Here is an 18,151-nt window from a genome sequence, read left to right as displayed (position 1 = left end):
TAAACACCTTGGCTACCGTGACCGAAACGTATGCTAACGCCGCGGGAGACTTTTTAACGCCGAGTAATTCAGATACCTGTCACCGGCAATATACCTCAAGTAGTGTTGGTTTTTGAAATCTACAACTAGAAGTGAGACACGAGAAACACATAGTAGCAGGTAGTTTCTGTACAACACAATTCATTCATATTATTTGATTTTCTCCACTGCAGGTCACAGTATCAGCACTTCTATAAATATACACATAACACAATAACGAGAATACAAAAAACAAAGATCAATTCATGATAATCAGCTCTGATCAAGCCAGCTTAAAAACAAGTGTGATAATCTATAGGTCTTTCGCTATTTAGCTAAAAATCTCGTTAGTCTTGCTGACTTCCTTACCGACAGGCACTTCATATTTAAATCCTCATATTACCCATGTTGTTGAACTGTGTATGGGCTCCACCATGCCCGTCCAGTCTAATTATGCCAGTCTCCTCCCAATCATGCCATATCCGCGAGGTCCGTGCTCGTGCAACGACCTCCGTATCAAGTCCGTATCCTCCGCTAGCCAAATCGTTTCATTCCCCTCTGTATCAAAGATTGCGTACCCGGCCATATCCATGGGAGCGGCCGCAGCCGGTCCGCTGCACTCGGGCGACCGGCTGGGTGCCAGTACGTTAATGCTGGGCTAACAACAGCGAGCCACGCGCAATGTTACGCTGCGGCGACTTTGCTGTTGGATGCGAAGCAGAGCAACTCCTGGATCTCTTCGGTTGCCAATGATGGGGCGCCGACAGCCGAGTGAAAGGCGTACAAGAACTTCTTGGGCGGTACCAGCGCTAATCCTTTCCCTGTCGATGCGTCTGTATGCACGGGCCTTGGCGCGGTCTTCGCAGCCTGGGCTCTATCGCGGGCGTGTCGCGCACCGCGGCGGATCCCTCCACGGCGCGTAGGCAGCTCTCATCCTTTGACCCTCTCTGCTACTCGTCGCTACAGCAGCTGGTCCTGTTGCACCGTGCGGTGATGCGCAAACTACTGGAGCGTTGGTATAGTCACATCGTAGCGAAGGGCGAAGCTCCCCCAGCGGGAGAAGATGACGAACTTCGATTGTTCGCCTACAAATAATACTGAAAAATTTGCTATAAGAATAGACATGTGTTTAGATACACAGCGCGCCTAGATGTTACTAATCATTCATTACCAAATTACTATCTGATATTCACAATGTTATGTCTACATGCTAATCTTACACTAAATCTTCAATTCTGCACCGCGCTCCGCGTCTCCTAATAACCATAACAATACTGCTTCATGTACGAGGTCACACTACAATCATCAATAGCTCAGCATTTGCTACCTTAGCGCGAAAGTATGACACCTTACGCTTGATGGTGTGACGAGAGAGCGCAGTGCATGGTGACGACGGACGGTGGCGACGGCGTTATTCTAAGACACTCTCGGCTCCTTGGCCATCTGAACGGCGGACACGAGGGTCGAGGTCCCACTCGGACATTGCATGGATGCGCGAGTACACTCGTGCTCATGTAGATACTAATCGGCGTGTCTAGTGCGTTTTAATGGGCGCACGCATCGCGCCAAAGGGGCTCCGCAGTCGCTGTAAAACAAAGGTCCAACGCCGTCAAATGAATTGAGACGCGTTCTCGTTTTAGTTTACTCTCGCGTTTAGCTCAGACATAAGTTTAATTGTGTGGTGCTGTGTGTGTGTGTGTGTGTGTGTGTGTGTGGTGGTGTCGTGTGTGTGGTGTGTGTGATGTTGCTGTGAGTATGCTGTGCTGTGTGTGTGTGGCTGTGGTGTGGTGTGTACCATCGCTGTGTGTGTGTGTGGTGGTGGTCTGTGTGTCTGGTCGTATGTGTGTGTGGTGTGTGTGTGTGGGTGTGTGTGTGTGTATGTGTGTGTGTGTGTGTGTGCTGTGTGTGCTGTGTATATGTGTGTGTGTGGGTGTGTTGATAGTGTATGTTCGTGTGTCGTCGTGTGTGTGTTTTTTTTCTTTTCTTTCTTCTTGTTGGGGGCGGGGGGGGGGGGGTTTTTTTTTTTTTTTTTCCTGTGTGTGTACTGTGTGTATGTGTGTGTGTGTGTGCTGTGTTGTGGGCGTGTGTTGTTGTTGTTGTAGGTGTGTGTGTATGTGTGTGTGTGTGTGTGTGTGTGTGTGTGTGTGTGTGTGTGTGTGTGTGTGTGTGTGTGCCCCGCCCACACACACAATTATCTTAGGTCTTATTACTACAGCAGTGGAACTTTATACTATCGAAACATAGGGAAATGGCGGCTATAAGCCAGCCAGCGCTAGCGCGCTAGAGCGCGATCACCTGTAGAAAATTTAGAATTTTTAATGGCATCCGTGCGATTTCCCAGCACGTTAAAATAGTATTTTTGTCATTAATCTAATGCTTTCTGAGTAACTTTTCGGCCATATACCGAATTTCTGGAACCCATTCCGAGAAAAATCAGCTTAAATCCTCACCTCTCAATATTAGCTGATCATTAATTTTGTAAAATTCTAATATTGAGAGTTTCGGCAGCCTGGGCTTCATCGCGGGCGTAGTCGGCACCGGCGGCGGATCCCTCACGGGCGTAGGAGCTGCTGGCACTCCTCTGACCCTCTCCTGCAACTCGTGCTACAGCCAGTGGTCCCTGCACCACGGTGGTGTGGAACTCTGGGGCGTCAGTGTAAAGTCCATCTGTAGCGCAGGCGAAGCCCACCAGGGCGAGCAAGATGACGAACTTCATTTCTGGCCTACAGAAAACATCAGAAAAATATAAAATCATCATTCGAAAATAAATGACAAAAAAGAAGCTAACTAACCAACGATTGTAACAATAATATTGACAATGTCTCAACTATTTTTCCCCATGCGTTAACTTGATCATTATTCTGTCGCTAATCTCCGTGAAATTTTGCGAAGTTTCTTAATCCTCAATGCTGATCACGATTCGCGTAGGAAACGAGTTAAAATACAATCATCAATAGCTCAGCATTGCTTACCTTAGCGGAGTAGACACCTTACGTCTGATGTGTGACGAGAGAGCGAGTGGTGACGACGGACGGTGGCGACGGCGTTTTTATACAGAAACTCTCGTCCTTGGCATCTGAACGCGATACGATGGGGTTGCGTCATCGTGTATGCTGCTGCTGCCTGTCGCAGCAGTGTATACGGATCTATGCTTTCCAGACACAACGCCAGGTGTCATATTACCTCTTTTCGACGTTTGCTTCAGGTAAAATCGCGTCGTATTTCATTCAAACGCGATAATCGATTGAGCGGAGTAATGAGCAACTATAGGATCGCGATTGCCTTTAAGGAATTCGGATCGTATGTCCAGCATGTTCTGCTTGCATCTGTGACAAATACGACATACGCGTATACGCTCTCCTATGACACAAATATATGGGTTGTGCGCATCATAGGAGTTTAGGAGCGCTATTATGAACGCAAGCAGTAAAATTTCAGCTGTAAAGCGGAACGAAGTTGCCTCGCCAATATTTGTCATAGGAAGAATCTTCCTATGACAAATAGCGTCATAAGAGAGCGTATATGTTTATGTCGTATATTTGTCATAGATGCAAGCGGAACATGTTGCAATATGCGCATGGCTTTAAAGGTAAAGCTTGTCGCTATTTCTCACATGACGGTCAGTGCCTTAGCTGATGTTGTGCGTTATATTATACTTCACTAGGTGACATAATTATCTCTACAATGTACATGGATGATACACCTGACATAATAAAATATAACATAATAACAATAATATTCATAATTAATATTCATTCACCAGATTACTACCTTCTCTCGTGTTAGAAGCCATGATGACTCGATCAATAAAGAAACAATCAACCGATGTTGAACACTATTATATACTTATTAAATAATTACTTCCTAATAGTTTAACTAATTAATAACTTTATTTAATAATTAATTTACTTGAATAATAATAATACTTAGTACTACTTAATTGGATTGTAGTAAATATATCGTCTTTACTATTAGATTGATTTAATCGGCGATGTGTACAATTTACTTTTTTCTCACTCTCTACTTATTATGACTTCGGTGACGTAAACAAGTCAACGGCAAGGTCTAGTTATAGGCAGACCGCTAATAAATAAGCATGCGCAAATCATCCTCCAATATCACATGCTGCCACGACATAAACACAATCGCACGCGCGTGATCGTGGGGGGGGCGGATTTTTACACCACGATGGCGATGGGCGTAGCCAAGGGGTGGAAGGGGGGGGGTTGGAGGAACGGGCGACTGCCACGTGCGGGAAGCAGCGGGAGGAGGAAGGACATAGAGGACGGGAATGTTTAATCTGCGGAAATGCTTCGGCGAGAGTGAGTGAAGACAGACACACAGTATCATTCACAGGCGTAGTAGCAATATTATTAGTTTTTACTGAGGTGGAGACAGAGAGCATGTACGATAACAGCAAGAGGTGGCAGTGCGGATTGAGCATGAGGTGGGGGCAGATGGAGAGGATGAGGCGGAAATGGGTCAATGGCCGAGTCGCGAGACGAGTAAACGTAACAAAACCAGCCGAGCGAGGCTGGGGTAGGGATACAGTAGGTATGGAGGTATTGACGAGAGGTGTGAACAATCAAGTGCCTGCAGAAAGGTGGGTGCGCGAGTTAGCGAGACTCGCACAACATAAGTGGTCAGAAGGGTAAAGTTTTGTACAGTGCCCCGCTTAGTACAGAAAGTAGCAGCAATCCTGAACAGCGCGACCTAATTTGTCTACGTTTCTAATCACATTAAAAACTAGTTCCCCAAACTCATTAGGACTTAGTAATTACCAGGATAAGTATCCAGTACACCGTCTATCTGTATCCATTCGAGCAGCTGATTGTGAGAATTCAAAGTAAGAAATGAATTACTTTAAGAGCATTGTGTAAAAGTGTTTGTTATGTTCCATAAAAATAACGGTTTCAAATCGGGTCAAAGTGAGCAGTCATTAATAGTTAGTCTTAAAACCACAATTTTAAAGTTTTTTTAAATAAAATGACAAGCCTGACATTGAGATATGTAAGATATTTAAAGCTGATTTTTACTCAGAAGAGGAAAGAGTCGAGTCTCGCAGAAGCCGGGTTGACATGGCAAAAAAGTTATACTAAACAAGCATTAATATAACATGACTAAAGGGGATGGGACGTATTCTAAAGTGAGCTTGAATATCGCAGCGACTGGAGTCGAATTAAATTCCAGAAAATTTTTGCCTAAGGGTGCTTGCGGCGCGTTAGACGGCGCGTAGCGAGCTGGGCTGCTTATAGCCGGCCATATTCGCTACGGCTTGCGATATGGTAATAAAGGTTTCTACTGCTGTAGAGTAGGTAACACAACCCCCCTACGGCGAACGACCAGTTCACACAGAGCTGAGATAACACCGGAAAACCATTGATGAGATTTTGGGTTTATGGCTGGAGGCGTGACGCGCTGCCGGCAGCTGACGAGATCGAAGGAGCGGAGTGAATGATCTGAATAGCCGGCTAAAAAGCTTGATGTGTGAGCAGAGACGATAAATGGTAACGACGAGAAGTAACAGCGTAAGCGCAGCGGAGAACGGGTCGTTCCATCTTCACTTGACAGGGCGCGTTGAGCCTTTAGTAGTTTATCAGCGACTCGAGCCATTTTGGCCGCGATGCAGTGGCGCCATTGGACAACCACTACACAAGCCGATTTAGTAGTCTACATGCCCCGAGTGTACCTCGCATCCATGCATGTCACCAGTGGAGGGCATCCTACCCTGTGTCGCAGTTTCAGCCTGCCAAGGACGATGAATTTCTGTATAAAAAACGCGTCGCCGCCGTCCGTCGTCACCACTCGCTATCTCGTCACACATCCGACGAGACGTAAGGTGTCTACTCCTCTAAGGTAAGCAATGCTGAGCTATTGAGATATTGTAGTTTAACCTCTTACGCGGAATACGTGATCAGCATTCTAGGATTAAGGAAACATTTCGCAAAATTTCACGGAGATTAGTGACGAAATAATGATCAGTTAACGCATCGGAAAAACAGTTGAGACATTGTCATATTATTGTTACAATCGTTGGGTTAGTATGTCTTCTTTTTGTTCATTTATTTTCGAATGATGATTTACGATTGTTTCTGATGTTTTCTGTAGCCCCAAAAATAGAAAGTATCGTCATACTTTCTCGGCGCGGGTGGGCGAGGGCCATGCGGGAGTACTAGTAGGGGTGAGGAGGCAATGGGGATAGAGGCAGGAGCGGCCGAGCGGCAAGTCCCGGACCAACCAGTGGGTGGCAAGGGAGGCTGGGACTGGCGTGGATCGAGCGGCGTATGGACGAGACGGTCTAGAGGAGGGTGAGGCACAGTGAGAGGTCCCACGAGTAGCCGCAGTAGGCGAGGGATCCGCGCGCCGGTGGAAGAGGGAAGTCGACTACCACGTGGATCTACCGCCACGCGCGATCGAGCCCGAGGGGCTGCCGAAACCGCTCGCGCCAAGGCCGTGGGATAGCCACTGACGGCCTAACGAGGAATCAGGATACAGCTCGGTACCGGAAACCGCAAGAAGTTCTGTACCCGTTTACCGGCTTTCGAAGCGCCCGCGATATGCGTTGGACAGCAAACAGGGCGGCAACCAAAGAGAGCGTTGCTCCCTGCCTGGCCATTCATACAACCAACATCGCCACAGGCGGTCAGAACAATTGCCGTCGGCTGAGCCATGTTGTCTAAAGGCGGCGACAGAGCAAAATGATAGAGGAACGAGTAACGAGGAACAAGCACAAGAAAGATACACAGACAGGAAGAACCGGATACGCGCTGTAAATGCGACAAGAGCGAGACGAACACCACGGGGCACGTGGACGACCGCGAATCGCAGTAGGATTGGGCGGTCCGGCAATCGGTTTGAGGATACAAGCGGAATATAGAGGACGAGCGGACTGGGCTACGGAGGAAACGACTTGGATACGGAGGAAACGGGCTGATGAGCGGAGGAAACGGGCTTGGCTAGGAGCGATGATGGAACTTTGGAAACGGAGGAAACGGGGGGCTTGGCTAACGGCAGGCACGGACAGTGGCTACGGAGGGCACGGACTCGCGGATAAGGGGGGGGGGGGGCAGAAGTGGTAAAAAGAACTAGAATAAGACGGCCCGGCATGTGACATATTACGAGCAGGTTCAGATCAAACAATGGAAGTATATGGAGAGAAGGGATGTAAATCGTGAAGTGGCGATGGGGGGTGTGGTCAGACAGAAGGGAAGGTCGGCGCAGCAAGGGGACAAAACAGAGATTGGTTTGCAGCTAAATAGCGGAGGACCTAGTCAAGAAGTATGCACACTTGTATTTACTGGCGGTTGATACACCGGAAGGTCTGGGATGGGTAGCGATGGAGGAGATTTGATCGTTTGTTGTTTGATATTCCGGTCCATGTGTGACTAGGAGTATATTATTAGAGATACTGATGATACTGGGTGACACTGCTAGTGAGGAGAGATCAGCAAGAGCCGTAATTTGAGAACGAAGATGGATTGTGGTGTTTACATGAAGGATACCGTGAGCAGCGGCGTCGGTGACATTGTTCCTCTGTCTCACGTTCTGTTTAATTTCAAACTCACATACTTGAAGTATATGCCGTGACAGCGTATTGAATTACTCGGCGGTAAAAATGCTTAGCATACTTTCGGCCCACGGTAGGCCCAAATGTTTACCACATACAGAATTAAACTGCTGCCTAAAATGACATATAAGAATGCATGTTACGAGAAATTAAAAGATCATACTTAATTTAGAAGTAGTAGTGATAATGTCAGTTTGTATAACACGTTTAAAACACTAAAGTAATATAAAACACGTTAATAGCAATGTAAATAATATATGATATATTTGTATGTAATAATATCAGAGAGATGTGAGGAGAAATGTGACACATTAAAAAACAATCAAATAAAATCCGGATCGGCCCCCAACTTTATCTTGATAACAGATTCTTCTTTTTATCCTATCCTGTTAGCCTTATACAAACGTTCTAATGACACTAATAATTATGAAACAGGCAAGTGCGCCATGTGGGTAACAATCAAGTTAGAATGCGTAAAATCATGTTTTGGCTAACAGATATACTGCTATCGTAGCTGGGAATATATTGAAAGCGTTCACTTATAAACCACCATTAATGTAGGTATTCGTCTGTGAATGCATAACAGACTGGGGTTCACGTTTATACTGGAGTGCCATTAATCACCTCATATACGGTGTTTAAATACGAGAGTCAAGCTAATATTATGACTGTACAAATATAGCGCACTTGTTTGCCTAAGCGACACTCTTCAGACATGTTATCTAGTGTATAAGTGAACGCTTTTAATATATTCCCAGCTACGATAGCAGTATATTTGTTAGACAAAACATGATTTTACGCATTCTAACTTGATTGTTACCCACATGGCGGGCGCACTTGCCTGTTTCATAATTATTAGATTTATTAGAACCTTTGTATAAGGCTAACAGGATAGGATAAAAAGAAGTATGGAAATGAGTGATATTCTGTACAAAAAAATCTATTAATTTCAGATATCTTTTGTATACATATAAAAATACACATGACGGAATATGATAACTGAAACAAACGATCAATCTTATAATAACCAGACTTAATACAAGTGAACCATTCAGCAAATTAAATATCTGTTATCAAAATAAAGTTGGGGGCCGATCCGGATTTCATTTGATTGTTTTTTAATGTGTCACATTTCTCCTCAATTTCTCTGATATTATTACATACAAATATATCATATATTATTTACATTGCTATTAACGTGTTTTGTTTTACTTTAGTGTTTTAAACGTGTTATACAAACTGACATTATCACTACTACTTCTAAATTACGTATGATCTTTTAATTTCTTGTAACATGCATTCTTATATGTCATTTTAGGCTGCAGTTTAATTCTGTATGTGGTAAACATTTGGGCCTACCGTGAGCCGAAAGTATGCTAAGCGTTTTTACCGCCAAGTAATTCAATACACTGTCACGGCATATACTTCAAGTATGTGAGTTTGAAATTAAACAGAACGTGAGACAGAGGAACAATGTAGAGGTAATATTCTGTACAACACAATCAATTTATTTTTGATTTTCTTACTGCAGTGTCAAGTATCAGCAGTATCTATAAATATACTCTATACACATGTATGACGGAATACAAAAAACAAACGATCAATCTCATGATAATCAGACTCTCATCAAGCAGTAAAACAAGTGTGATATTTATAGGTCTTCCGTGTTTAGTAAAAATCTCTGTTAGTCCTTTGCTACTTCTTACAACGACAGCACTTCAGATTTAATCCTCATCTTTACTCATGTTGTTGAACTGTGTATGGGTCCACATGCGTCAGTCTAATGCACATAGCCTCCCAATCTGCCATATCCGCCGAGTCCGTGCCCTCCGTTGCCAAGACCTCCGTAGCCAAGCCCGGAAGATCCGTAGCCAAGCCCGTTTCCTCCGTATCCAAGTCCGTATCCTCCGTATCCAAGTCCGTGTCCTTCCGTAGCCAAGTCCTGTCCCAATTCGCATGCTGTATCCAAGCATTGCGACGCCAAATCCACAGGAGCGGCCGCAGCCGCGCGTCCGCCTGCATTACAGGGACGCTGGTGGCGTACGTCTAATCTGGGGTAGACAACTGAGCCACGCCAATGTTAGCCTGGCGGGGATGATTGGTGTTGCATGCGGCCAGAGCAACCTCGCTGGCCCTGCGTGCCAACGAAGGGCGCTCGAAGGGTGAAGCGTTACAGAATCTTGGCTTTACCCAAGCTGTATGTGTTCCTGTATGCGTATGTATCCACCGGCCGTTGCGGCGTTTCGGCAGGCCTGCGGCCTCATCGCGGCGTAGCGGCCACGGCGGGGCGGATCCCTCCGCGGCGTAGGAGCTGCTGCCACTCCTCTGACCCAACCATTCTCCTGCAACTGTGCACAAGCCAGTGGTTCCCTGCACACGTCCGGTGGAACCTCTGTCGAGGCGTTGGTTAGTCATTCACAGTAGCGCAGGCGAGCCCACAGGAGCGAGCAACGATGACGAACTTTCATTTTGCCTACAGAAAGACATCAGAAAAATGTAAAATCATCATTCGAAAAATAAATGACAAATAAAGAGCCTTAACTTAACCAACGATTGTAACAATTAATATTGACAATGTCGCAACTGCTTTTTTCCGATGCGTTAACTGCTTGATATTATGTCTTTCACTTAATCTCCGTGAAATTTTGCGAATTGTTTCTTATCTCTAAATGCCCTGCATCACGATTCGCGTACGGAAACGAGTTAAACTACATTCATCAATAGCTCAGCATTGCTTACCTTAGCGGAGTAGACACCTTACGTCTGATTAATCATCCAGTAGATTTCTTTAGTGTCATAGAACAACTAGGCACGTGCTTTCTCTTTCCAGATACGACAGCAGTATACCTGTTAGCTCAAGTCGTGTTTTTGTGTATCTGAAGATGATTGTTACATTGTGCATGCAATGGTGAGTAGGCCCCTACTGGTGTTTTGTTACGGTAAAAATGTGGCAAGCCATGCGAACAAATATGCGACCCTGCATCATTCAGTAATAATGGGTTTTCTGTATCATCAACCCCGTTGGAGGACCCTTATTCACACAGGTCACTAACGACATCTATTCCATCGTTAATCAATCGCTACCTATACATATATTAAAAGTCGCATATTATACGTAGCATCGATTGTTGCCCTATGTGATATATATACGATATCACATATCGAAGAAGACAACCATGATGGTATAATGTATGGTCACGGCTATACGTGCAGAGAAGTAAGTATGTGGATGTCGTTGTAGAAGATTGTGCACAATTCTGCGATGACAGAATGCGTCATAGAGCTATATTCACGTAACATATATGTGTAATAGAATAGCTATAGAATTGGCCATAAATGTCTATATACCTCTATACTCAGTTCAACAGCATGATATATTATATTCACGTGCTTTATATTTCCAACTCTATGATAGCAGTATACCTGTTCGTTTTAACTATGGTTTTGTGAATTCAAGATTGTTATATTGCGCAGGCAGCCATACATGGTGTACTTGCCCATTTAATAGTTATTAGAAGGTTTTCATTATTTTTTTTATAGAATGTAAACAGAACATGGTTAAGAAAAGTACAGAAATGAATGACATGCTATTCAACTAAATAAATATATTTCATATAAAAATACATATAAAGTAATACAAGAGATACAAACGATAAATCTTATGATAATCAGACTCTGATCAAACTGTAAAACAAGTGTGATATTTATAGGTCCTCCGTATTTAATAAAAGCTCTGTTAGTCTCTCGCTACATCTTACAACTATAGCACTCGTCTTGTTGATCTGTGCATGGTTCGAATACTGCGCCCTGATTAGATAACCTCCAAGTAAATACCAATTGCCATGTCAGTATCTATTGCCAAGTCCGTTTCCATTGCCAAGTCCGTATCCTCCATGCCCGTAAACTCCACCAGCCCATGGAGTAGGCCTACCGAGTCCGTGAATTCCAAGTCCCCGCACGCCAAGTCCACTCACGCTGCGAATGCGGCCACCACCACAGCCGGGACCGCTACATACCGGCACGGCTGGGATCGGTACGTTGACAGAAGGCGCAACAACTGGAGCCACGGCAATGTTAGCTTGTGGAATGTTGGTGTTGATGGCAGGCAGAGCAACCTCCTGATCCCTGGTGCCAATGATCAGTGACGAGTGGCGTACTGGCGTTTTTATACAGAAAACTCCTCGTCCTTTGGCAATCTGAACGCGAACACGAGGGTTCCGAGCCCAGCACTGGTGACATGCATGGATGCGTTCGTAGGTACATCTACCGTGGCCATGTAGAACTACTACATGGTTGTCCGTAGTGTTCGAATGGGCGGCACGCCGTTGCCGTCAAATGGCTCCGATCGCTGTAAAAGCTATCAGGTCATCAACGCCTGTCATAAATGAAATTGAACGGTCGTGTCTCGTTCGCGTTCGGCCTTTGTCAGGTTGGGCGGTAGCGCAGCTTCAAAAGAAGTGTTGTGTGTGTTGTGGGGGGGGGGTGTATGTATTCAGCTTACACGCAGTGGAACATTGTATACCTATCTGAACACATACGGAAAATAACGGCTATAAGGCAGCGCAGCGCTAGCGCGCCGTTAGAGCGCGGAAGCACCATTAAGGGCTAAAGAATTTAGCCGCGGAAATTAATGGCTCCAGGTGCGATGTCGCCAGCACTTTGAAATAGTATTTTTACTCACTTAATTCAATGATTTATGAGTAAACTTCTCCGCCAATATAACCTCAATACTTCTGGAACCCAATGTTCCCGCGAGAAAACATCCTTAAAATCTCATATTTAGCTTGTCATTTCGATATTTGTAAAAGTTTAAAGTTGAGGTTTAATAAATTTAATGACTCGTCACTTTGACCGCGGGTTTGAAACATCACCGTCCATCGCTGCGCGTGTGAGGTTAATGTTTAGTGGATAATAAAAAAAACTTAACACAATGCTAGAATTGAATATTTCTCAGGCCTTTATTCTCACAATACTGCGGGCAATAATACATATACGTGTACTAGATACTTATTCCTGTAATAATGCAGTCGCTAATGAGTTTCTGGAACATAGTTTTCTAATGTGATTAGAAACGTAGACATTAGTGGGTGTTCCAGTGGATTTGGTGTATTTTGTACTAATGCTGGCAGTGTATAAACACTCTTACCTTCTGACACTGGACTTCCTGTTTTGGCGGAAGTCCTCGTAAATCGGACCATGTGTCGAGATTGTAATTGTTACATTGTAATAACGTGTCCCTACGCGGACGCTGCCTGCGTGTTGGTTTTGTTCGTTACTGTCCTGCGATCTGTTGACCTTTGTGCTAATTATGATGCGAGAAGTGTTGTCATACGAACTTAGACTTGTTGTATGTACTAGAGTTTGTGTACTGCCACCAGTAAAATATATATATGGGGCGACTTAAATAGTATCTATTATCGACTATAGGACGCTAATTAGACTGGCTTATATAACTAATAGACAATATAGTATATTTATCGCCAGGCAAGTCAGATAAGAGAAACCACCGAGAAGGCGTGGGTAGGACACGTTATTACAATGTAACAATGCAATCCTGGCGAAATGATCCGGATTACGAGACCTTGCCGCGAAAAATCACCAACGAAGACATGGAATAGAATCAGAAGTATAGAGCTGTTTCTACACAGACCGCATGGCAGGATTAAGTCAGGCACGAAATTCAACAGCAAGAGTCAGCTAGGAAAGCACCATAACCCTAAGAGATAAATGTCATAGACAGAGGGAATATTCAGTAAATGGCACCATTGAAAACTAGTTCCCAGAAACTCAGTTAGGACTCATTAATTTAGAAGGATTAGAGTATCCAGTACACGTATATGTAGCATGTCCTAGCAGTATTGTGAGAAGTAACAGTGAGAAATAGATTATTTAACGGCGTTCAAACACGTGTCAAAGTGACAGTACATTAAATATGTAAGTTTAAACCATTTCAATTCCGATGAGACTTTACCGAAACACTAATGTCGGACACTGGCTTTATAAGAGTTTTTGCGTAATAGATTTAGATACCGGACTTTGTGAGTCAATGATGTTTTTCTCTCGCTTTGGTTGTTTTGTGTCGGTGGCCTGTGGCGAATGCATAGTGGTGGGTCTCTAGATGATCGTGTTAATAGTGGGCGAAATAGGTGTTACTGCTATAAATGGAATTTAAATTAAGTGTGGTATACTTTAATATTATAACTATTTTTAGACGTTTGCTTGGAAATCGGGTATTCCTGTAAGCCGGGTATTTGAGATTTGTGATATAATTTGTGTTCGCTATAAGATGGTTTGTTTGTGTGTGTGTGTGTGCTTCGTGCTGTCTTTAAACGGCCGCTAGCAGCTGGCTGTCGTGATGAGCGTTGATTTCTCTCTCTATAGTTGTTTTTCCCGATAGTATAAAGTTCCATTTTCTGCTGTAGTAAATAAGACGTTGCTAAGATAAGTCTGTGTGTGTGTGTGTGGGGGGGGCACACACCACACACACGCGTCGCGAGCCATGAACTCAGTGGACACACACACACCACACACACAGACACATACATACACACACGAAACAGTGCAACCGAGCACACACACACACCATTCACACACACACACCACACACACACACACACACAACACACACACACACACACACCAGTCCACACAACACACATACACACAACACACACCACTTAGCGACACACACACACACACACACACACACACACACACACACACACACCACACCAATTAACGTTATGTCTGAGCTAAACGCGAGAGTAAACTAAACGAGAACGCGTTCAATTTCATTTGACGGGCGTTGACCTTTGTTTTACAGCGACTCGGAGCCATTTGGCGCGATGCGTGCGCCCATTCAACCACTAGACAACGATTAGTAGTCTACATGGCCACGAGTGTACCTCGCCATCCATGCATGTCACCAGTGGGGCCTCGACCCTCGTGTCGCGTTCAGATGCCAAGGACGAGAGTTTCTGTATAAAAACGCCGTCGCCACCGTCCGTCGTCACCACTCGCTCTCTCGTCACACATCAGAAGTAAGGTGTCTACTCCGCTAAGGTAAGCAATGCTGAGCTATTGATGATTGTAGTTTAACTCGTACATGAAGCAGTAGTTAGTTATGGTTATTAGGAGGTACGCGAGCGACGGTGCAAATTGAAGATTCAGTTAAAGATTAGCATGTCAGACGATCACATTGTGAATATCAATAAGTAATTTGTAATCGCTGATTAGGGTAACATCTAGGCCGCTTTTATCTAAAACAACATGTTCGTATTTTATTAGCAATTTCTGATATTATTTGTAGGCCAACAATGAAGTTCGTCATCTTGCTCGCCCTGGTGGGCTTCGCCTGCGCTACAGATGGTGGACATACCACGCCCCAGAGTTCACACACACCGTGGTGCAGGGACCACTGGCTGTAGCAGCGAGTTGCGGAGAGGGTCAGAGGAGTGCCAGCAGCTCCTACGCCCGTGAGGGATCCGCCGCCGGTGCCGACTACGCCCGCGATGAAGCCCAGGCTGCCGAAACCGCCGCCAAGGCCCGTGGATACCAGTACGCATACAGGAACGGATACAGCTGGTACAGCCCAAGATTCTGTACGCTTACACCTTCGAGCGCGCCCATCATTGGCACCAGGGATCGAGAGGTTGCTCTGCCTGCATCAACACCAACATCCCTCCCAGGCTAACATTGCGTGGCTCCAGTTGTCTACCCCAGCATTAACGTACCCACCCCAGCCGTCCCCTGTATGCAGCGGACCGCGGCTGGCGCCGCTCCCGTGGATTTGCGTCGGGCATCTTGGATACAGAGGCGGATATGGACACGGACTTGGCTACGGAGGATACGGACTTGGATACGGAGGTCTTGGCAACGGAGGGCACGGACTCGGCGGATATGGCAGATTGGGAGGAGACTGGGATTAGACTGACGCATGTGCAGCCATACACAGTTCAGCAACATGAGTAAAGATGAGGATTAAATCTGATAGTGCTGCGTTGTAGGAGAGTAGCAAAGACTAACAGAGATTTTTACTAAATACGGAGAACCTATAATATCACACGTGTTTTACTGCTTGATGAGAGTCTGATTATCATGAGATTGATCGTTTGCTTTTTTGTATTCCGTTATGTGTATAGAGAATATTTATAGATACTGCTGATACTTGACAGCTGGTAGTGAGAAAAATCACAATAAATTGATTGTGTTGTACAGAATATTACTCTACATTGTTCGCTCTGTCTCACGTTCTGTTTAATTTCAAACTCACATACTTGAATGTATATGCGCGTGACAGCGTATTGAATTACTCGGCGGTAAAAATGCTTAGCATACTTCGGCCCACGGTAGGCCCAAATGTTTACCACATACAGAATTAAACTGCCGCCTAAAATGAGCATATTAAGAATGCATGTTACGAGAAATTAAAAGATCAATACTTAATTAGAAGTAGTAGTGATAATGTCAGTTTGTATACACGTTTAAAACACTAAAGTAATATAAAACACGTTAATAGCAAATGTAAATAATATATGATATATTTGTATGTAATAATATCAGAGAGATGTGAGGAGAATGTGACACATTAAAAACAATCAAATAAAAATCCGATTGGCCCCCAACTTTATCTTGATAACAGATTCTTCTTTTATCCTATCCTGTTAGCATTATACAAACGTTCTAATGACACTAATAATTATAAAACAGGCAGTGCGTAATGTGGGTAACAACAAGTCTAGAATGCGTAAAATCATGTTTTGTTAACAGATATACTGTATCGTGCTGTGGGAATATATTGAAAGCGTTCACTTATAAACCACCATTAATGTAGGTATTCGTCGTGTGAATGCATAACAGACTGGGGTTCACGTTTATACTGGAGTGCCATTAATCACTCATTATACGGATGTTTAAATACGAGAGTCAAGCTAATATTGATGACTGTACAAATATAGCGCACTTGCTTGCCCAAGCGACACTCTTCAGACATGTCATCTGGTGTATAAGTGAACGCTTTTAATATATTCTGTTAGACAAAACATGATTTTACGCATTGTCTAACTTGATTGTTACCCACATTGCGAGCGCACTTGCCTGTTTCATAATTATTAGATTTATTAGAAAAGCTTTGTATTAAGGCTAACAGGATATGATAAAAAAAAGAAGTATGGAAATGAGTGATATTCTGTCACAAAAAAATTCTATTAATTTCAGATATCTTTTGTATACATATAAAAATACACATGACGGAATATCGATAACTGAAACAAACGATCAATCTTATAATAACCAGACTAATACAGAGTGAACCATTCAGCAAATTAAATATCTGTTATCAAATAAAGTTGCGTGGCCGATCCGGATTTGCATTTGCTTGTTTTTCTAATGTGTCACATTTCTCCTCACATCTCTCTGATATTACTCATACAAATATATCATATCTAATTTACATTGCTTTAACGTGTTTTTATATTACTTTAGTGTTTTAAACGTGTATACAACTGACATTATCACTACTACTTCTAATTAAGTATATGATCTTTTTAATTTCTCGTAACATGCATTCTTATATGTCATTTTAGGCTGCAGTTTAATTCTGTATGTGGTAAACATTTGGCTACCGTGAGCCGACAAGTATGCTATAGCATCTTTACCGCCGAGTAATTCAATACGCTGTCAGCGGCATATACTTCAAGTATGTGAGTTTGAAATTAAACGAGAACGTGAGACAGAGGAACAATGTAGAGTAATATTCCTGTACAACATAATCAATTTATTTTTGTTTCTTAGCTGCGAGTGTCAGTATCAGCAGTATCTATAAATATACTCTATAGCACATGTTGACGGAATAAAAAAACAACGATCAATCTCATGATAAATCAGAACTCTCATCAAGCAGTAAAACAAGTGTCGATATTTACTAGTCCTCCCTGGCTGTCTCATACAAAACATCATCTAGTTAGTTGCCTTTGGCTACTTTTACAACGAGAGCCACTTCAGATTAAGTCCTCATCGATTACTATCCTGTTGGAACTGTGTACTGGGTGCCACATGCTGTCAGTCTAATCCAGCATAGCCTCCCAATCTGCCATATCCGCCGAGTCCGTGCTCCTCCGATTGCAAGAACGGCTCGTAGCCAAGCCGCGGAGATCGCGTAGCCAAGCAACGTTTTCTCCGTATCCAGGTCCGTATCCTCCGTATCCAAGTCCGTGTCCATATCGCCTTGTATCCAAGATTGGACCGCCCTAATGATCCGTGGGAGCGGGCCGCAGCCGGGTCCGCATCACTCGGGACGGCTGGGGTGCCGGGTATGTACGTGCGGGTTAGAGCAACAGGAGCCACGCAATTGTTACCTGGGGGATGTTGGTGTTTATGAAGGCAAGCAACTCCTGGTCCCTGGTGCCAATGATAGGGGCGCCGAAGGGTAAGCGTAGCAGAATCTTGGCTGTACCAGCTGTTATCGCGTTCCTGTATGCGTACTGGTATCATCGGGCCTTGGGCGGCTTTTCGGCAGGCCTGGGCTCCTCGCGGGCGTAGTCGGCAACCGGCGCCGGATCCTTCAGC

The 18,151-nt window shown here is 44.2% G+C and overlaps 2 long non-coding RNA genes across 2 annotated transcripts in view; one reads left to right on the top strand and one right to left on the bottom strand.

Annotated features, from left to right (window-relative positions):
- Positions 1 to 8,422: 8,422 nt before the first annotated feature.
- LOC106818639 overlaps positions 8,423 to 18,151 on the top strand; it is a 14,005-nt gene continuing 4,276 nt past the window's right edge. The window contains exons 1-2 of the long non-coding RNA XR_001395267.1: positions 8,423 to 9,508; positions 17,772 to 17,784. This is a non-coding gene — a long non-coding RNA (uncharacterized LOC106818639). The remainder of the gene's footprint in view (positions 9,509 to 17,771; positions 17,785 to 18,151) is intronic.
- LOC106818638 overlaps positions 11,171 to 18,151 on the bottom strand; it is a 7,164-nt gene continuing 183 nt past the window's right edge. The window contains exon 2 of the long non-coding RNA XR_001395266.1: positions 11,171 to 11,700. This is a non-coding gene — a long non-coding RNA (uncharacterized LOC106818638). The remainder of the gene's footprint in view (positions 11,701 to 18,151) is intronic.

The sequence above is a fragment of the Priapulus caudatus genome, unplaced genomic scaffold (genome assembly GCF_000485595.1).
Source record: "Priapulus caudatus unplaced genomic scaffold, Priapulus_caudatus-5.0.1 Scaffold2399, whole genome shotgun sequence".
Taxonomy (NCBI): Eukaryota; Metazoa; Priapulida; class Priapulimorpha; order Priapulimorphida; family Priapulidae; genus Priapulus; species Priapulus caudatus.
The sequence above is the reverse complement of the archived record's forward strand: the minus strand, read 5'-3'. Positions and strand labels throughout refer to the sequence as shown.